Source organism: Delphinus delphis, chromosome 13, assembly GCF_949987515.2.
Source record: "Delphinus delphis chromosome 13, mDelDel1.2, whole genome shotgun sequence".
In the NCBI taxonomy this organism is placed as follows: domain Eukaryota; kingdom Metazoa; phylum Chordata; class Mammalia; order Artiodactyla; family Delphinidae; genus Delphinus; species Delphinus delphis.
Window position 1 is genome coordinate 35,655,812 of NC_082695.1, and position 22,863 is coordinate 35,678,674.

General features: G+C 35.2%; 1 long non-coding RNA gene across 1 annotated transcript in view; it reads left to right on the forward strand.

Moving 5' to 3' along the window:
• The first annotated feature begins 296 nt into the window (after positions 1 to 296).
• Positions 297 to 22,863, forward strand: part of LOC132436589 (uncharacterized) — a 40,389-nt gene continuing 17,822 nt past the window's right edge. The window contains exon 1 of the long non-coding RNA XR_009521814.1: positions 297 to 375. This is a non-coding gene — a long non-coding RNA (uncharacterized lncRNA). The remainder of the gene's footprint in view (positions 376 to 22,863) is intronic.

Consider the following 22,863-nt stretch of genomic DNA (forward strand, 5'->3'; position numbering starts at 1 on the left):
AGTACATTCTTAGATATGCTACGGGGTTTGTTGCCATTATAAATGGAATATGTTTATTATCTAGATATTGTGATTATTGAGAAACAATATTAATTTTTGTAAATTGATTTTATACCCTGTAAACTTACCTAATATTTTGTGAGTTCTAATAATATTTATTATTTCTATACAAGTAGAAATAATAATTTTTGGAGATAATTATAGTACTTATAAATACTGGTAGTTTCTTCTTTTTTTTTTCTCATCCTTACATCTTTCATTTTTTCCCTTTCTTTCCTTACAGCATTGGATAGAAGCTCCAGCATTAGTGTTAGGGTAGACCTTCATCTTGCTCCAAAACTTAAAGTGAGTATTTCAAAAACTTCTTCATTAAAGGTAAGATTTGCTATAGATTTTTATTGTACAAGTAAAACTTGCTGTAAGGTATTTTCATTATATGTAGATTAGACTTTATCAAATATTTTCTTTATTGAGGAAAATATGTGCAAATATTATCATTTTATGTATTAGAAAAAATAGGTCTAGTTTACCTAGGCTTTCAAATATTAGCCTGCTGTTACTTATAATACTTCTGTATTATTTATCACTTCACTGTTGTGAATTATTCCTCTTTCATTCCGTATTTTATTTGGAAACTTTCTTTTAGTTTATGCTCAGCTATAGGTTGTTAGGATCATAAATCCTAGTGACACATTTTGATTAACAAGAGCAACAGAGACTGCAGTGTATGCTTGGTGCATTGGCCAAATCTCCCAGCTCTATAACTGAGGAACTTATTTCTCCAGCTGCAAGTTATGTTGCTGGCAACCCTCAGATCAGCAATCCTTGCTCTCAACCAAAGGAGCTTCCTTACCCAAGTCTATGCCTATTCCTGGGGTAAGCTGCATCCCAAACTGGTCCTTTTGAGAGTACAAAAGCCCAGAACCAGTTTCCATTCGAGACATTTCTGAAGGGTCTTCCCAGCTCCAGAGCTTGCCATGGTTGTTCTAAGGGCCCTATTGCAACTGTGTCACAATTCTCCCTCTGCTCCCCAAACCACATCTCAATACATCTGCCCTTAGGAATGAGGCATGAATATTCCTTTCCCAGCCTGAAGGGTGGCACTGGAGCTCAGCTTCTCCAGGCTTCTTCCCCTGGCAAGGAGATCCAAGACTGTCTATAGTCTCCAAGATCCCTACTGGCTTCAAAGTCCCGGCTAGAGGACAGCTATCTTTCCTAGAAAACTCTGTAAAGTCTTGGCATCCCGAATCCAGACGTTGCTGTACCAAACACCCTATATATTTCTCCACTGATGAGGTCACTTCCTCATATTTTTAGAGGAGAGACACTCGATGGGGGGTAAGGGTTCTCCAAATCAGAACCTATTACAGACCTCCTGGCTGTGACATGAGGTAATGGGGAGACTGGGTAACTATGGGTGCTCTGCCTGGTGACCCTTGGTTATGTCAGCTAAACTTACCCTTATAAAAGCTATTCTCTAGCCCCCATGTCATGTGACATGGAATTGCACTGAGAGGACCCATTTGGCATGACCCTTACCTCATTGGGTTATTTTGAGAATTAAATGATAGAATACATGGAAAAGTTCTTGGTATAAGAACCTGCCACATATAAAGTATTCAATATGTAGTTTCTATTATAATTATTATCATTAATATTGAATACATTACCCTTTTATTTCTGATTGTGCCAGGTAATTATTTCAATTACATAAAAGTTTAAACACTTCTAGGCTATAGTAATGAATAAAACAGACAAAAATTCTTATCTTTCTGAAGCTTCTATTGTATGGAGACAATATATTAAATATATAATATGATAAATGGAGATAAGTTAAAATGTAAAAATAAAGTTTGGAAAGGTAAGAGTGCCTGGGCTTGGTAAAATCGGGGATAAAGTGTGTTTTTAAGTAGAGTTATTGTGGAAGGACTCACTAATACTGTTATATTAGAGCAAAAACCTATAGAAGATGAGAGAGTAAGTTCTAGAATGCCTAATTAAAATAGACATAGGAACTAGCAGAATTCCTGCAGCAGTTTTCTGACCTGTGGAGTTAGAGCTATAATGGTGTGGTGATTACCACCAATCCCCACTCAACTCACCGATTTGGTCTGTCTAGAAAACAGACACATCTTGGAGAATGACAATGGATTATCATAAATTTAACTAGACGATGACTCTAATTGCAGTTTCTATTCCAAATGTGGTCTCATTTCTTGAACAAATGAATACATGCCCTGTACCTGTTACACAGCTGTTGATCTGGCAATATAATTTTTCCTGATACTTGTTAGTAAAGACCACCAGAACAGTTTTCTTTCAACTGGCAAGGCCAGCAATGTAACCATCATCCTGGGTATATCAACTCATCAACCCTATGTCATAATTTAGTGCTCAGGGAACTTGATTATTTTTTCCTTTCCATAAGATCAACTACATTGATTATATTATATGGATTGCACCTAGTGAGCAAGAAGTAACTAGTCTAGATTATTGGGAAGATATTTGTGTGTCAGAGGCTGGAAAACAAACAAAAAATTGGGAAACTTCCACTTCAGTGAAATTTCTAGGGGCCCCGTGGTATACAGCATGTAAAGATATTCCTTCTAAAGTGAAGGCAAGGAATCCCCTGGCGCTTGAGTGGTAAGTGGTACTGGGAAAACTGGACAGCTACATGTAAAAGAATGAAATTAGAACACTCCGTAACACCCTACACAAAAATAAATTCAAAATGGATTAAAGATCTAAATGTAAAGCTGGATACTATAAAACTCTTAGAGGAAAACACAGGAAGAACACTCTCTGACATAAATCACAGCAAGATCTTTTCGGATCCACCTCCTAGAGTAATGAAAATAAAACCAAAAATAAACAAATGGGACCTAATTAAACTCAATAGCTTTTTCACAGCAAAGGAAACCATAAACAAAATGAACAGACAACCCACAGAATGGGAGAAAATATTTGCAAATGATGCAATCAACAAGGGATTAAGCTCCAAAATATACAAACAGCTCATGCAGCTCAATATCAAAAAAGAAAAAAAAAATCAAAAAATGTGTGGAAGATCTAAATAGACATTTCTCCAAAAAGACATACAGAAGGCCAAGAGGCACATGAAAAAATTTTCAACATCACTAATTATTAGAGAAAAGCAAATCAAAACTACAATGAGGTTTCACCTCACACTGGTCAGAATGGCCATCATCAAAAAATCTACAAACAGTAAATGCTGGAGAGGGTGTGGAGAAAAGGGGACCCTCCTACACTGCTAGTGGAAATGTAAATTAGTACAACCATTATGGAGAACAGTATGGAGGTTCCTTAAAAAACTAAAAATAGAGCTACCATATGATCCAGTAATCCCACTCCTGGGCATATGTCTGAAGAAAACCATAATTTGAAAAGACACATGCACCCCAATGTTCACTGCAGCACTATTTACAATAGCCAGGACATGAAAGTAACCTAAATGTTCATTGACAGACGAATGGTTAAAGAAGATGTGGTACATATATACAATAGAATATTACTCAGCCATTAAAAAAAGAACAAAATAATGCCATTTGCAGCAACAAGGATGGACCTGGTTTTTCAAAATGAGATTCTAGTGCCATGTCTAAAGTTTCAAAAAAATTTTTTTTATAATAGGATGTTTGAAAAGGAAGATAAATTTTAAAACTATTATACTTTTTGACTAGGATAGGCATCACTAAAATCAGTTAACTAGGAAAGAAAAGAAAAGAATTTTCAATTTTATCAGTGATTTGGAATGAGCAACATAAGAAGAAAATCATCTGGGTCTTTGTCTTTGTGTTTTATAATATTTGGACAAAATTTTCTCTTGAAGTTAGTGATGTTTTGCTTCTCTTTCAGAATGAAAGCCTGATGTTTGCCTTCACAATCAATTCCTATTTCTTTCAATTTAGAGCTGGTAAATCTTTACTGCAAATGGCAAATGAGGTCAAAAGACATCCCAGGAGACACATCTTCTGTCTTCTACCAGATGCTCTTTGACACTCAGGGGCCTGGTGAGAATAGTCTGGAGGGAGACAGTGAGGAAAGGGTCACCACTTGCTAAAAGTTGTTTGGCTGTTTGGTTTACGATATTGGTGATTTATCATATCAGTCACTTGTTAGTTATAAATCTCTAGGAGTCCAAAAGAATAAACAGCCTTCTAGATAGAAGTCTAAATTCAGAGTCTGCTCCTAGCCTGGAGTAGCATTTCTATACTATTACAAATTTCTGTTTCTAAAACCAGTCCAGTTTTATGTTTTTATAAGTACGTTAGAAAAAAATATAAGAAGCATGTTCAGGTAACATGGAAATAGAAATATGCTGCAGGAAAGCATCAAAAATCACAATATCTCAATATGCTGAATTACAGAAATATTCTAAAAATAACAACAAACATGTGTTGTTCTTTACACTTTGAAAATTAATGTTAATAACAATACCTACCATTTATTGAGAGTAAAAGGTATTATGCTAATCCAAGGTAGCATGCTAAGTACACACATAAAACATCTCTTTTAATCACAGTAACCCCCTCAACAGTTATTTACTGGCACTTACTATGAACCAAGCTCTACACTATCTGCTTAAAATACATCCATGAACAAAACAGATAAACATCTTGGCCCTTATACAGGCCTAGAGGTGAGTATCAATACTGTCATTCCCATTTTTTGAATGGAGAGGCAAAGAAAGAGATATTCTGTAAATCAAAGTTCTCAGAGCAAGGGAAGTGGCAGTAAATGGATTCAGTCCATTTTCGCAGTATCGTTCAAGTTAATTTTTAACAAAACAAAATAATTGCATAGAAAAGAGAAGAGGCAACGTACAACATTTGTGAAATAGACAAATATAAATGACAACAAACTCAACAAGTGTCAATATTTCAATGAGGTTGCGAAGGATCTACAAAGACAATAACTATGAAATAATGTTTAAAGAACTAGGTTTGAGGTTAGACAAACTTGGTTTCAAATCTTGGCATCGCTGTTAACTAACTGTGTGACTTTTGGCACATGCTTTGCTTCTGTGGTCTCAGTTTCTTCAATTGTAAAATAAATATACATGAAATCAGGTGAGGATTAAATGAGGTACTATGTAATATTCTTAGCACAGTTTCAAGCACATTTTAAGTGCACATACATGGTCGCTATTCATCCTGTGCCATTTAAGGGTTGATCTGGAGTTCCATACTCTTTGACATGTGGTCCCTAAATTTAGTATATTTCCTTTTATTACACTGAAAAAGAACACTCTAATTTCCCTAAAAATCATTAAATCACCAAAAAATGTTTCAGTATGGCTCCAACTCTTTAAAATCATCTGCTGTCCCTTGTTCATTCAGATGACAGCTCCATATAAACTGTTACATAAACAAACACACAAAAAATACCCACAGATTGCAGCTGAATATAAATTTGCTTTCTTGTTTCTAGATTTCTTTTCTGTTATTTTAGCCCAACTCATGGCTGTGGAGGTCAACACCATCTGACTTTATACTAAAGTATTTTTTTGTTACATACCTAGACTAATTTATAGAGGCCATCTGTTAAGTTCCGACTGACACTAAAAAGTTAATGATTTAAAAATAAAACAACCAAATTTAAATTCCAACGTGAAATTCCCAGTGCTCTTCATAGACTGACTATCAATAGAAATAAATGACAGAAATTACATTAACGACCACCTGGTGTTTTCTGGCCTCGCTTGATAGCAGGGGCATATATTATCAAACTAAGAAATGGAATTTAGTAGATGTGCCATCTCACAGTTGAAGCTTATCTGATCTTATGTTAGGAAAATATATTCTTTAAAACTCTTTCTATTGATCAAATGTCATTGAGAGGGTTTCTAGAAATTACTCATCAGACAAGAAAGAGCATCTTATTTCTTTTTGTAAAGCATATTTTTAAAAACATCCTGTGATAAATTTCAGGGAAAGGAATGAAAATAAAGAAGAATACTGCTCCTCTTACACAGATGCAACCTCAGCTATGATATTTCTGAACAGAAGGCAGTTTAACAGGAAACAATGAAATATCTACTTTCCATCTACTAATCTAGGTATATAATAGTATTTCCCAAACTACTTTTCCAGACCATAGTGCTCTCAAAGTATCTCCATCAACTATCTTCAAAGTTTAAATATCTTAAAGGAAATAGTATACTAGCCTAATAATAAGGCTGTTGAGTGGCATCAGATAATTGGACAGAAATTGATACTTAGAAGTGGGTTGCGGTCATAACTCATACCTAAACCATGTTCTTATCTTGGAAGATAGCAGTAAGCAGAAGCTGAAGATGTTGGTGTAAAATGGAAGAAAGGGAGGTTATAATTTTTGGAGGCTGGCAAAAAAGCAGTACTTGCTATGTTGTAATAGAAAGTTTGACTACACCAACACCTGCAGATAATGTGAAAAATTGAAAGAGATCATGGATCCGGCTAGAGATTTTCACGCAGAATATTTAAAGTGCCAAATGCTTCCTCTAGATGTCTATGATTAAGCTCTGCATGCTGCCTTCTCTTGTCTGGAACTGTAAGTAACAACAACAAAAACTTGCTTTTCTTCTGAGTGTCATTGTGTTGTGTCCTGTCATCAAAAGGATTTTTAAATCGTATGAAAACAGGTGTCTGGCTCCACCTGGGATGGCTAGTCTCTGTGCCATGTGATCTTGACATTCTCCAGCAGGCTAGCCCAAACTTCTTGCTATTATAGCGGCGGGATTCTGAGAGTCACAGCTGGCTTGAAACTGTCATATTGCCTCTTCCATTGCTTTCTGTTGGTTAAAGATGTCATAACATCACTCCATCTCAAGGGTTAGGGAAAAGAGTCCACATCTTGATGGGAGAAAGCTGCAAAGTCATGTTTCAAAGGCCATGGATAAGGAAGAGTTGAAGAATTGGGGCAATTTTGCAATCAATCAACAAAAGAGGTTTTGATTTTGGTAATTATCAAAACATCATTTAAAGGCATGTGTGATGAATAAGATAGCCCATCAATTTAGATAGTACCTTTCCAGGTTAACAAACAAACAAATAAATTGTCTGTGATTATGGCTTATGTACTTGCATTGCCCATAACTGAGACAATTCCAAACCGCAAATATGTTTTGAGACTTAGCTATCTTGGTTTTATGAAAAAGTTTTCAAGAATCTATTCTGCTTGCTACTTGCATTTTTCATAAAACTCTTGCAGAAATGAATTGTCATTGGTGATATATCTCACTGAAAATGAAAAATTACAGCAGAAAATCTAAAACAATTGTTAATGTATTGACCTCCTATACTCTGTACAGCATTACAAGGGGGGTTATAGATTATCAATAAATCAAATTTTATTAAAAGCTTATTCTTTTAGTTCATTTTTTGTGTCTCTAATAACATTGAACACTTTGAAAAACTAATAGTTTATTGTTTTTTGTATATGGAGGTGGAGCTAAGGTGCATGAAATTGAGTGAATCATTACTGTTCAGGTCATACTAATGTCAGACTCTTTAGGGAATTATTTTATTATTTTTCATCCATTGTTCCCATCTCTTCCTATAATATAATATTTTGTGTGCATGTGCATGTGTAGATAGATAGATAGGTAGGTAGGTAGATAGATCAATATTATATTCCTAGTGATTTTCTGGCTGTATGTTTTTCAATTTATAAATATGACACCATAGTATAAATTCTATTATGTTTCCTTCTTTTTTTACTCATCATTTTGTTTTTTGAGATCTAGTCATGTTTTTGTGTATAAATTTAACCCAGAAGTTCTGATACCTTACTCCAAACAATGCTGTGATGAGTAATCAACCTCACTCTCCTAATGGAGAGTGAAAATTTAACAGAAATGGATACCCAGGGCCATGATTGCTAGGTAGTGAGGTACATGTGGTGCAGTTAAGTTCTCTTCTATTTTTCAGTCTTGGTCTGCTCAGGCCACCATGATAAAATACCATAGACCGGGTGGCTTAAACAAGAGAAATTTATCTCCTCACCATTCTGGAGACTGGAAGTCCAAAATCAAGGTGCTGGCAGAATTAGTGTCTGGTGAGAACTCTCCCTTTGGGTAGCAGACATTTGTTTTCTCTGCTCACAAGACCTCTCCTTTATGCGTGCACAGAGAAAGTGAGGGAGCTCTCTGTGTCTTTTCTTATAAGGACAGTAATCCTATCAGATCGGGGCCCCACACTTATGACCACATCTAACCTTAATCACTTCCTTAGAGGTCCCATCTGTAGATACAAACACACTGTGGGTTAAGGCTTCAACATTATGAATTTAGTGGGTACACAAACATTCAGTCCATAACAGCTTTTACTTTGTATTATATTTACTATTCCCTCTGAAACAGTGTCTCAGTTTTAACAATAAATTATATGGTCATGTTAGGTATATGCATACGTAAATTCTCTAAGTCTTGTTAAATTATGCTCTAAATACTCTATTGGACACTTCTACCAAAAGTAGATTCCTTGTTCCTCCACATTTTATAAGGAATTTTTATTACCTGATTTTTGATTTTTTGCCACTTTTACTTATTATGATAGGCATTTTGGAACTGAATATTATGTCCTTTAGTTTATAGTACAGTCATTTGTGACAATCTCCATTTAGAGCTGATAAGTACGGGTGTAATAGTATTAATAGTTTATTATCACAGATATTAATAGGAGCCCTACATGCATTAAATTGTTAATATACTATAGCAAGTTAACATTTGATAAATGAGCTCTATTCTTATTGTGTAAAATAGAAGAAAGATGCATTTTAATGGAACAAATATCTTGCAGTTGCATGATTTTGAGTGATATACTTAACCTCTCTAAGCCTGTGATTTTGTACTCATCTGAGGGATATTAATAAATACTTGGTAGAGAGCATTAAATGAAATCACACAGAGAGAGCCAATGGGCTACATAGTAGGTCGTCCATAAATGTTGATTCTCTTCCCTCTGTCTGGAAAGTCTCTACTGACAGCAGGACAATGAATGACTTGACTTTTCACATTTTCCTCTGGCTCTTAATCCTCTGACTTTCATTTCCAGATTGCTTTTTCTTCCTCTCAAGAAATTTTATTTTAGTTTTCAGCCTTCTCTTCGAAAGACATGGCTTTGATTCATGCTTGTTTTCTTCAATCCCAAAGCAACTTGAGGGGTTTTAATCTCTTACAGTTGGGAGCTGAGAAAATGATAAGAAAGAGCCATACTAACTGCTCTGGAGGCGAGCTTCTCCTGGGGCGAAATCCTCTCTCAGCTGCAGAGTTTCATATCTGCATTGCTGTTTGGAAAAGCAGCTAGATCAAGCCTCCTTTGAGACACTGTTAAAAAGACATGGCTTTTGATGAACCGGGTACTCTTCATAGAGCAATGATGTGTGTCCCAGGAGGAGGAGGAAGCAGGAAAGGACAAACGGGAGCTGGACGGGGATGAGGGTGTGGAGGGGGTGGCTGACTGAAGCATTTGCTAGGACGATACCTGCCACGAGCAGGGCAGGCTGCAGATGGGTTTCGGCAAAATGCCTTGTGGCCACCTGATGTCTTGGGTCTGGCCAGACTGTCAGCGAAATCTTACCATCTCTACCAAGTGCCTTTCAGAGATCTTTGGCAAAGGGTCTACTGTGTTTTGTCAATTTTTATCCAAGTAAAGGACCTTTGCAATGACAGTCATAGTTGAAAGTTGACATATATCAATTTAGATAAATGATCAGTTTTAGAAAAGAAAAATTGATGGCTCCCCTATAGACCTAAGCAGGTAGCCAAATAGAGGAATATGGGCTTGTAGGGATATTGGTTTCAACATTAGTAACTGCTTAGCTTGCCTCAGTCTACTCAGTTCATCCTCAGGCCCTGCTATGCTGACCCCACCAACTATCAAACCTTTGACATCAATCCTTTGCCAGCTTCTGAAAACACAAAAGCATAGAAGAAGAATAGTTATTTCCAACAACATGTACCTGTGGAGGCTTTTTGTTATTACTCTGCCTGAATGGAACACATATGTAACTTGTGGAGTTTAGGTCATGATTTAATGTATACACCCAAACTGTCTCCATGTTAGATACTTTTTAAACAAGTAATTAATAAAGGACCACTTACGTAGTAAAGCTGGTGTAACAAGGTGGGTTGACATTACTTAGTTGACTGATTATGAGGTTCTAGTAAAAATATATATATTAATAATATATTATATAATATATATGATACATATAATATATATTAATGTATATATCCTATATAGTTACAGTTTGGGATTTCTCTATTTAATTCTGTTCCTGCACATATTTGTTATAGCTACTTGTGAAAGACACTAACTTTCTTTTAATAATCACAGAAGCAAAGCTAGACATCATGACTATGTAAGAACCACAATTAAACTACCTTGTGTTTTCCTCTATGTACATTTTGAAACTTTGAATGAATCAGCAGAGGAGAGGTTAAAAATTGCTATGGTTTTAATTGTTTCCTATTTTTTTCCTTTAACCAGATTGTCTGTTTATTAGAACTGATTGATTTGAATTGATGAGTTTTATCGATTTTTGCCATGCACAATTTAATTTAATCAAATTGCCTTGTTCCAAGATGTGAAAATGAGCTTTATTTTCTAATCCAATTAGGGGGAGCTTATAGGATGTTGTTCACATAAGAACTGGAGAATAACTAATTTGCTTGCCAGTAGCTGAAGCAAACAATATATAGAATACTCATGATGCAATCCCAAATGGTACAAATAATCTGTGCCTAAAAGTTTCTGAAATAACGTTATTTTTAGGGAATGGTGTATCATAGAAAATGACCAGTCAAAGTTATATGCACTAAGGAATTTGCACTACTATAGGGCCCAGGAATCTGAGTGGTGACTCAAGTTATAAGAGTCAGCCAGTCTGAGCCTCAAAGTCATAAAATCAGCCCTAACATTCTTTTTTGTTTTTTTATAATTTATATTATTTTTATTAAGGTTGGTTGAATCAGTGATATGGAAAAATGACTGTAAAGTTATAGGAGGATTTTTGACTATGCAAAGGGTCGGAGCCCCTAACCCTCTTGCTGTTCAAGGATCAACTTGTGTATACACACACACACACACACACACACACACACACAGAGTTGTACAGCAGAAACTAACACAACATTATAAAGCAATTATACTCCAATAAAGATGTTAAAAAAAAAAGTAGATATAGTTGTAGGTCATCATTTATTAAACCACGTGGTAACCATACTTTAAAAACCTACACTAGATACGCAAAACTAGGGAGAAAGGAACACAAGCAAGCCCTAATATTCTTAAGGCTTCCAAAGGCATAACCTGGAGGGAATGCCCTTTTCCTTTCCTCCCACTCTGTACTCCCATACAAATCCCTTTCTAAAGCTGACCACATGTCTACTTTAATCTGATTTTGCTCATAGAAAAATGCCAGGTATTGCAGTGCCTGTGGAAAACCCCATTATGATAAAATCTATTACAGCATCCATTTTTACCTAGAGATTACAGAGGGCAATTCTCTGTATGGTGTCAAATATTTCTGAAAAGTTCTTTTCAGATTTTAGCTCAGCTTAGTTGTTGGGTAAAATATTGATTCATTATCAAACTGGTCTTGATTTATATGCTATTTTTAGTTAAACCCATACATAACTATGATCAATAAAGACAATTTTCCTAGGTTTTGTGTGAAGTCAATCTCACATAGCAGGTCAGTGAATCACAAGGAAACATCCTGAGTGTAAATATTTTTTCTCTAAATGACCAGATATTTATTATTGTGTAATAGTTTTTTCTTTATTTAATTTTCAAATGAAAGGACTCAGAAATTATAGTATCCATCTAATATTGTTATAGATATTAAACATAGATATTTACCATTTTGTTTAAGCATTTCTTAAAAACTTCTCAAACACTTTAATTTGCCATTGTTTTTTGCATTTCTCTTATTTGTGAGTGGAGCTGACCATCTTTTCATCTAGTTAAGGGCCACTTTTCTTTCTGTGAGATGTCTACTTTATAAATGATATCCTTAAACAAATTCATTAATGTTAAATGTTTGTCAGGATATAGATATACAATGATTTCAGTACACTGACTTTTTTAGCCATCAACCATGATAAGCTTTATTTTTATTTCCATAAGTAGTGTGCAGAGTCTCTAGAACTTTTGTATTGTCATTTGCAAACAATGACATTCTTGATTTTTTGTTTTTCTGGTTTGCTTCCATTCCTTACAATTTTGATTTATTCCTTTTGTCTTATTATAGCAGAAGAAATTCCAGGAATATGGTTAATGGGAGTGGAAAAGAATAAACCAATCAAAAATTGATACTGGGGCAACCTGTTAGCATATGGAGAAGGCTAGTTGGAAACCTAATTTGCCATAAATTAATAATTAATTCCAGATGGATGAAAGAGCTAATTGTGAGAAAAGTGAAATTCATAGAAGAAAATACAGAGCAATATCTTTAGGAACTTGGTCTAAGGAAGGGTTTTGTAAAGGATATTGGAAAATATAATCCACATGAAAGAGAAAGTTAACTTGTTATATTAAAATGTAGAATTTCTCTGTATCCATGTACAAGAGGCTCCATGAGCGAAACAAATGAGAAAAGGTACCTGCACACCAGATCCATACACAGAATTATTGAGTGTCTATTATGTGCCAGGCATATGCAGAGTTCTAGGTACAGAGCAGTTAACAAAAAGGACAAAAATTCTTGCCCTCATGGAGCTGACCTTCTAGTCCTATAGCTGGTGTGACATAAAATCAGGATTTGAACCTACTTCTGCCAACTCTAAAGGTCATGCCTTATGAAATAATAAATACACTGACATTCAACGTTTATACATTACTTTATAAATATTGTGAGCTTCGTTAATATGGGTTCATCCTTGACCATTGGATCCACACTCTTAGAACAAAATCTGAACTTACAAAGATCAAGCTCATGCTATGATGAATTCTTTAAAATAAAAGTAATCTTCAAAGAAGTCAACCTTTCAAGAAAATAACCAATCCTGTAATATATAGAGGTAGAAATGTATGAGAAACTCCTGTAAATCAGTAAGAAAAAAACAATAGAAAAATATGCAAACTATAGGAATAGGCAATTGACTTACAAAGTATAAATGATCATTAAATATAAAACATACTTATCTCACTAGTAGTCAGGTAACTTGACATTCAAAGCAAAATGGGATATTAATTCTTACTCATTCAATTGGTAAAATGTAAAGTCAGACAATTCAAACACTGGAGAAGATGTGGAGCAATATGAATTTTTACACACTGATGAGAGTGCAAATTACACATCATGCTTGGGAGAGAGCAGATGGCTAATATCTAATAAAGCTGTAGCCACCTGTATCTTATGATCCAACACAACCAATTCTACATGTATAGCCTAGAGACATGTACATAAATGCTTATTGTAACATTGTTTATAGGAAAAACTGGAAAAAAGAGCAACTTAACTGTCCATTAAAAGAAAGACAGTATGGTACTGGCACAAAAACAGAAATATAGATCAGTGGAACAGGATAGAAAGCCCAGAGATAAACCCACGCACATATGGTCACCTTATCTTTGATAAAGGAGGCAAGAATATACAATGGAGAAAAGACAGCCTCTTCAATAAGTGGTGCTGGGAAAACTGGACAGCTACATGTAAAAGAATGAAATTAGAACACTCCCTAACACCATACACAAAAATAAACTCAAAATGGATTAAAGACCTAAATGTAAGACCAGACACTATCAAACTCTTAGAGGAAAACATAGGCAGAACACTGTATGACATAAATAACAAGATCCTTTTTGACCCACCTCCTAGAGAAATGGAAATAAAAACAAAAATAAACAAATGGGACCTAATGAAACTTAAAATCTTTGCACAACGAAGAAAACCATAAACAAGATGAAAAGACAACCCTCAGAATGGGAGAAAATATTTGCAAACAAAGCAAGTGACAAAGGATTAATCTCCAAAATATACAAGTAGCTCATGCAGCTCAATATCAAAAAAACAAACAACCCAATCCAGAAATGGGCAGAAGACCTAAATAGACATTTTTCCAAAGAAGATATACGGATTGCCAACGAACACTTGAAAGGATGCTCAATATCACTAATCATTACAGAAATACAAATCAAAACTACAATGAGATATCACCTCACTGACTGGTATCACACCAGTCAGAATGGCCATCATCAAAAAAATCTATAAGTAATAAATGCTGGAGAGGATGTGGAGAAAAGGGAACTCTCTTGCACTGTTGGTGGGAATGTAAATTGATACAGCCACTATGGAGAACAGTATGGAGGTGCCTTAAAAAACAAAAAATAGAACTACCATATGACCCAGCAATCCCACTACTGGGCATTTACCCGGAGAAAACCATAATTCAAAAAGAGTTATGTAGCAAAATGTTCATTGCAGCTCTATTTACAATAGCCAGGACATGGAATCAACCTAAGTGTCCATCAACAGATGAATGGATAAAGACGATGTGGCACATATATACAATGGAATATTACTCAGCCATAAAAAGAAATGAAATTGAGTTATTTGTAGTGAGGTGGATGGACCTAGAGACTGTCATACAGAGTGAAGTAAGTCAGTAAGAGAAAAACAAATACCGTATGCTAACACATACATATGGAATCTAAAAAAAAAAAATTGGTTCTGAAGAACCTAGGGGCAGGACAGGAATAAAGACACAGACGTAGAGAATGGACATGAGGACATGGGGAGGGGGAAGGGTGAGCTAGGACAAAGTGAGAGAGTGGCACTGACATATATACACTACCAAATGTAAAACAGATAGCTAATGGGAAGCAGCCACATAGCACAGGGAGATCAGCTTGGTGCTTTGTGTCCACCCAGAGGGGTGGGATAGGGAGGGTGAGAGGGAGACACAAGAGGGAGGGGATATGGAGATATATGTATATGTATAGCTGATTCACTTTGTTATACAGCAGAAACTAACACAACATTGTAAAGCAATTATACTCCAATGAGATGTTAAAAAAAAAAAAGAAAGATATATACCTTATACTCAATTCATCTAATGAATAACAGGTAGCAATGATCATTGAATAGCCTGGCACTCTTTCTATCAACAAAGATAAATCTCACAAACATAATTTAGAACAAAGATATAAATTGGAAGAAGATGCATTCAGGGTTCTATTTTGTGAATTTAAAAATGTAAAACATTACTCTATATTGATTATGAATTCATACATATTTAGTAAATATAGAAAAAAGTATGAGAAACTCCAAATTATGACAGTTACCTTCCTTTTGAAAGAGGAAGGTAAATCCAATTGAAGTAGTGAATTAAAGAGGTTTCATGTGATTTTTAAAATTTTGTTTCTTAATCTGAGTAATAGGAATGCATATTTATACTTATATACATGTATACTTGTATATTTATACTTATATACATGTATAATTTATATCATTCTCTACGCATGTTGAATGTCTAAAATATGTCATGGTATTTTAAACTTACAAAATAGTGGATTTCCCCCAAAATTTGTTTTTCTTTTTCTTTTCTCTTCCTAATACAGATGGATATTAATGTTGCCCTTGAAAAAAACCAGAACATACCCAAAGTTATCCAATGCAATATTCACTTCTCCCTTTCAAAATAAACCATTTTATCCAAAAGAGTAGTGATATATGTTCTGAAAGAATAATTTTATACCCATGCTATTAATCTCTAGTGTATAGCCAAACATATGGGAAATTTTTCAAAATACCCTTGGCTAAACCTCACAGGAGGTCTATCAAGTAAAAAACCCAAGGATGGATTCTTACTATAAATATGTTGAAAAACATATTCCCCAGGTGTCTCCAAGGTGGAATCCCAATTGTGAACAACTGATTAATGTGACCAACATCCAATTATGCAAAGTTAAATTACCTGTACTTAAAATCATCTTTGTGTGTATTTGAAGATTTTTGCTGGATGCAACACCATGATTTTATTTTATTTTTTAACAACTTTATTGGAGTATAATTGCTTTACAATGGTGTGTTAGTTTCTGCTCTATAACAAAGTGAATCAGTTATACATATACATATGTTCCCTTATCTCTTCCCTCTTGCATCTCCCTCCCTCCCACCCTCCCTATCCCACCCTCCCAATCCCACCCCTCTAGGTGGTCACAAACCACCTAGCTGATCTCCCTGTGCTATGTGGCTGCTTCCCACTAGCTATCTATTTTACATTTGGTAGTGTATATATGTCCATGCCACTCTCTCACTTTTCACAGCTTACCCTTCCCCCTCCCCATATCCTCAAGTCCATGCTCCAGTAGGTCTGTCTTTATTCCCGTCTTACCCCTAGGTTCTTCATGACCTTTTTTTTTTTTCTTTCTTAGAGTCCATATATATGTGGACGGTATTTCAGAAAGAGAGAAAAACACCATTATTATGTTAAGGTATTTCAGAAAGAGAAAAACACCATTATTATGTTAAGGGCCATATGTAGAAAGAACAGCCTAGAGAAATCAACATACTCTACGTATGCTTTTGTTCTTTTTCCTGCACTTCAGTGCCCTTTTTACACAGCAAAATATGCATAGAATATACTTCAGAGACCATTTCACCCTAAGAACAGGTGTGCTTTAGAATTATTAGAGTTTTTGGCAATTAATATCTCATTCTGATAATACAACTATTGATTTATTGACCTTTTATTCGTCGTTTTTAGTAGTGATGACTTTGTTTTTCTAATTTTATGAATTGTAATTTCAGGGCCAGTAATAAAGCACTGATATATAATTTATGGTGAAAAAATAATCGGTAACCTCTCCACAAGGTGAATACATTTAACCTCAGAAAACTTAGTTCACTTTCCTAGCCAAGTAAAAAATTAAGGAATAGAAAATAACACATTTTTGCTTCATGTTAATCATTTAGAATCACTAGGGGGACAAAACCCATTATCCTTTTCTTAACTGTCTAAGTTCATAGAGTTTCAAAGGAACAGCTACTTACTCACATTCAGCCCAGAAGCAGTTTCACCATAAAGGTGATGGAAGTTTGTACCTAGTTGCACTTCAGCCGAAAAAAAAAAAAAAAAAAATTCTCCTTTAGTCCTGTTTGATGTTCTGTGTTTTAAGAGCAAAAAATCCTCTTCACCAAAAGTCTTATCTTGTCAGTTAATTTTTTATTGCTGAATAGTTTTATGTTTAAACAATGTTTCTTTGGGAGGCATTGTACATGGGCCCTTAGTGACATCAAATGCAAAATGATAGCAGGTGAGATGACACACATCCAACATGAATTGGGGGCAAGATGTCATCCATTCCTCCTAATAACTTTGAAGTACAGTTTTGAACATCTTTCCAAAAGCGAGATGGGGGAAAAGAAGCATGTAAAGCCAATATCATCCTTTGGGAGACACATATAATTTAGGGGAAGGAAAAGAAAGAAGTTTCCACAGAACAAAGGCAATAACAACAATAACAACAACAATTGATAAAAGATAAATTGTCAGAATAAAAGGAGAACTAGGAAAGAGAAACGGCTCAGAAGTCACAAGAGGAACATCAACAAACAAGCATCGGGGTGAGAATGAAACAGCATCCACCGCAAGTCGGCTACAGCCGAGGTGTTTCCTATGTATTCTATCAATTTATCATTATGTTATCTAACTGCCCTGTGTGGAAGGTAATCTTTTTCAACACATAGATGATAAAATTTTGGTTTCGGTAAGACTCTCAAAACCTGTCTAAATAAAAAATATAATGTGTCATTTTATTTATTCCTTCCATTCATGTGAGAAAAAAGGAAACACCAATAATCAATTTCTGGCTTTTCAAAGAAAAGCCTCAAGTATTTATACCATTGAGAAAACAGAGATATCCATTTAAATGTTATTTCAGGGCTTCCCTGGTGGCACAGTTGTTGAGAGTCCGCCTGCCGATGCAGGGGACACGGGTTCGTGCCCCGGTCCGGGAAGATCCCACGTGCCGCGGAGCGGCTGGGCCCGTGAGCCATGGCCGCTGAGCCTGTGCGTCCGGAGCCTGTACTCCGCAACGGGAGAGGCCACAGCAGTGACAGGACTGTGTACCACAAAAAAAAAAAAAAAAAAAAAAAAAAAAAAAAAAAAAAATGTTATTTCAGGACACTATGTTATTAAGTAAAGCAATCAGTTGGAATTATACACCTCTTAGAGTTTAAGGGTTAGTTTAATAAGACACAACAACAATATCAGAAGTCTGGGGGTTTTACAAAGTCTCCTTACTGGATTTAAACTTCTTAAGAATAATGCTTTGATGCAGAATATTATCTGTTTTTCTTGCAGAGGTAATATTTTGTCTTATCTTTTATAACCTTTTTTTTTTTTAAAACCAGCAATTAGAAAGGCTTATATTTCAAGACCAAGAACCGGAATTTTACTGGTTAGCCCCAAGAGAAAAAGAAGATGCCTGGAAAACGCAACTCCTATGACACGGAAAGGAAAAGGTCAGAACAGGATAATTAAGAAATGGCATGTGGAGGGTGTAATACTTTAGATCTGTATTGTCTTGCATCTATATAAGTACCACACAGTCAGCATCTGTAAGTGATAGAACTGTTTGGAGACCTATATCAGCCTGAAGCCAAGGCTTATGTTGCCTCAATCATCCTTTGGCCTCTCACATCCAAGGAGGTATTCAGTGGATATCACCCAGACAATGTAAGATCAATGAAAAAAAAAAAAGAGAGAGAAAGTGTCACAAATTTGGCACAGAGGAGACAACAGTGAGGAAAGAAGTTAGATTCATAACAAAGAGCAAATAGGAAAAGAGTAGAAACTATAGTTTTATCACAATGACCTAGTACAATAACTGAAAACAAACCTAAGAAATGCTGGATATCATGTGAAAATTAATGCATAGCTGAGCTTGCAAGAAAGAAAGGAAAACACAAAAATGACAGAAATTAAGAAGAAATGAAGAAAAGTGGAAAGTAAAATGAAGTGATAATGTAGCAGCTGTGGTCTTTATCCAGCTTGGGAAACCAGGGGCATGGATTTTAACTTTCTTTAGGAATAGATCTTGAGCGCACATGAGGTCAAGATTTGAAGCTGGGCCACCTTCAATAAAGTTAGGACTTTAAAGGGCTTGACACTCAGTAAAATGTTCACTAGGAAGAACTCTAGTCTTCACACAGGGTGATAACAAGAAGCTCCTTTGTCTCTGTGAGAGTTCTTGGTGAGAAAGATTAGTGCCCTGAGGAAATACAGAACTCGAGGCCCTTGTCTCATATGGGTCTAAACTCAAATTTCTTATATATAAGTAGAATGGAAAGCCCCATACCAAGGAATAATTTAAATATTTTTTTCTTGAGTTGCTGATAGCCCAAGGGTTCCTAGAAAAACTACTTTCAAAACCCCTCTGAAGTAAAATACTCATAACTAAGACCACAAGGAATTCACAAATGAAAAAAAAAAAGTTCACTGAAAATGAACCCAAAATAAAAAATGAAGAAACAATCTACATATGAAACACTAGCAGAATCAAATCCTGGAACTTGAAGCACTAAAGGGGCATCATTGTAAAAGAATAAAAACTCATGTTAAAAAATTATTGAAGAGTCAAAACCCTAAGAAATGGGTGATATATGAAATTGGACACCAGCTGAGGAGGTAGCTATTGAACTGGAAGTTAGACTTGAGAAAAATTAACAGAATGATGTGCAATGAATCAAAAAGATTTTTAAAATATAGAAAATATTTTTTAAAATATCATCCAGAAGTCTGGATGATAGATTTTAACCCATTAATAGTAGCTTTTTAATGAAAAAGTAGAGTCTATGACTAAGAGAGCAAAAAAGAGATATTTGATAAGGAAGTTTTTTTCAGAAAATTCATGAAAGAAGAGAATCCTCAGATTCAAAACTATCGATATCAAGTAAGAAAAAAGTAAGGAGAGTGAGGAAAAGCAAAAGTAAGAAAAAAATTCTTTAAAAGGAACTAAATTAAAAGAAAAATGTATCCATAAAGGAATGATACTTTCATTGAATACAAGCTTCATAGTAGCAAAAACATATGAGGGAAGACTCTCTTATGTGCTGAGAGAAAATTGTCCAACAAAAACTAAATATGCAACTAAATCATCATCCAAGAGTAAGGGTATATAGACAAATATAGGTGGAGATAATTTACCCTTTTTACCCTCACTGAAAGAATAAATAATGGATAGACTTCATGAAGAAGGCATTTGAATCCAGAATGAGGGAGAGAAATGCCAGACACATGGGTAAACAAGGAGATAAACAAGCATTAACTGGGTAGCATAACAATACTTGTTACAGAAGGAGTTATATAATATCCTTCTTCTCCATCTGAATTGAAATACCTTGACAAATATTTTAAAGTTTTGGGCAGATCGAGATCAAAACAACAGTTTTCATTAACCAGTATATCTTGGAATATATGGTTTAGGTGTAGAACTAGACCAGCTTGAAAATCTACTCTGAAACAAACTTACTTCTCAAAATGGTAGCCACTCCAAGATTTACAACCAGCCAAGAGCAAGTGTACATTTTCAAACAGCCTAAAGCCAAAGAGAAGAAGAACAAGGAGCATAACAGACCATGCTCAACTCCTTCTCCCAAATTCACTAATCAGATGACTTACCACTTCTCTCAGAAGGTATACGAGCAAGATAAATAGAAGTTATGTGGCTGTAACAAATAATGCAGAAATCTCATTGGATTACAGTAAGAAAGCTCTATTTTTTTAATCTTATAAAACCCACTGTTGTTCAGCTGTAGACCTACTCCATGACTTCACGCCTGGTCTCAGTACTGGCTGATGGAGAGGTGCCTCTTCGGCTGAGAAGGCAAATAAATGCAAACCACATGATCGCTCTTCCACTGGGAAGCTGCACAAGTCATACCTATTTATAGTCCATTGGCTAAAATTTCACACAGCCAAACTTGATCTGAACAAATACAAATCCTACCAAAGGAGGAATGAGTGAGGAAGTAAGGCAAGAAACACCCCCATAGTGTCATTCTGTGCACATAGAAAGAAGGAACCAGAAGAAAATAGTGAAATTTTATATGCATGTTGATGTGTGGGGAGGCAGGTGGTTATAAAGCAAGATGAGATTAATGTTCCACAGAGCTACCTTGACCCTGCAATCCCACCCCTGGGCACAGACCCGGAGAAAACCATATTTCGAAAAGATACATGCACCCTAGCGTTCACTGCAGCACTGTTCACAATAGCCAAGACATGGAAGCTACCTAAGTGTCCATCGACAGATGAATGGATAAAGAAGAAGTGGTGTGTATATATATTCTATATATGTTCTATTCTATATATTCTATTGTGTGTGTGTGTATATATATATATATGTATATATATACACACACACACACAATAGAATACTACTCAGCCATTAAGAAAAAGAATAAACTAATGTCATTTGTAGCAATGTAGATGGACCTAGAGATTATAATATTAAGTGAAATAAGTCAGACAGTGAAAGACAAATATCATATAATATCACTTATATGTGGAATCTAAAATACGACACAAATGAACATATCTATGGGAGTTTGGGATTGACATATATACACTACTCTATGTAAAATAGATAACCAACAAGGACCTACTGTATAGCACAGGGAACTACACTCAATATTTCGTAATAACCTAAAAGGGAAAAGAATCTGAAAAAAAAAAAATATATATATATATGTGTGTACTGAATCACTTTGCTGTACACCTGAAATTAACACAACATTGTAAATCAACTATACTTCAATAAAAAAGAACACATTATACATTTTAAATACATACAGTTCATTGTGTTAATATTTCAATTACTTCAATAAAGCTGCAAAAAAAATCTGCTTCCTACAATTAATACACATTCTTCTCTTGCACACATGGAACATTCTGAAAATTGATCATACTTTTGGACAAAAAGCAATTCTCAATATGCTTCAAAAATAGGTATTATACAGGCCATGTATTCTGATCTTAATGTAATAACGATAGAAACCAATTACAAAGAGATAAATTTAAAGACTCATACCTAAGAAATTAAAAACATAATTCTAAGTAATTAATGGTTCAAAGATAAGTCATAATAGATAATTCATAATATTCAAAACTGAATAATTCATAGAGTACTGCCTTTGTTAGGTTCCTATTGCTGCTGTAACAAATTGAAAAAGCTTGGGGGCTTAAAACAGCATGAATTATTATCTTACTATTTTGTATGTCAGAAGGCTGAAGTGGGTCTTAGCTAAAATCTGTGTCAGAGGGCTGTATTCCCTCTTGGAGGCTCTAGGAGAGACTCTGTTCCCTTGCTTTGTCCAGTTCCTGGAGGTCACCTGCATTAATTCATTCATGACCCCCTTCCACCCTCAAAGCCAGAAATGGCCGGTTGAGTCATTTTCATATTGCATAACCTGATTCTGACTTTCTCTCTCTTTCACTTATGAGGAGCTTTGCAATTACGTTGGGTCCACTTGGCTAATCTAGAGTAATCTTCTCAACTCAAGGTCAGTTGATTAGCAAACTTAATTCCATCTGCCATGTAAACTTCCCCTTGCTATGTAATATAATATATTCACAGGTTCTAGGGACTAGAATGTGGATGCACCACCTTTGGTGGGGGGCAGGGAGCACTATTCTGCCTACCCCACAGCCAAAGTATTAACTTGAGGGGAAAGTATAGACTTTAAAGTACAGACTATAAAGAAGAAAGGTCAAATTTTGAGGTAAGCCTCCATTTTAAGAAGACAGAAAAAGAAAACCAGAAAAAGCCAAATAAATGATTAAAGGAATATTTATGACAAGGGAAAAACAATTAATGAGACAGGACACATAAATGTTAGAGAAGATCA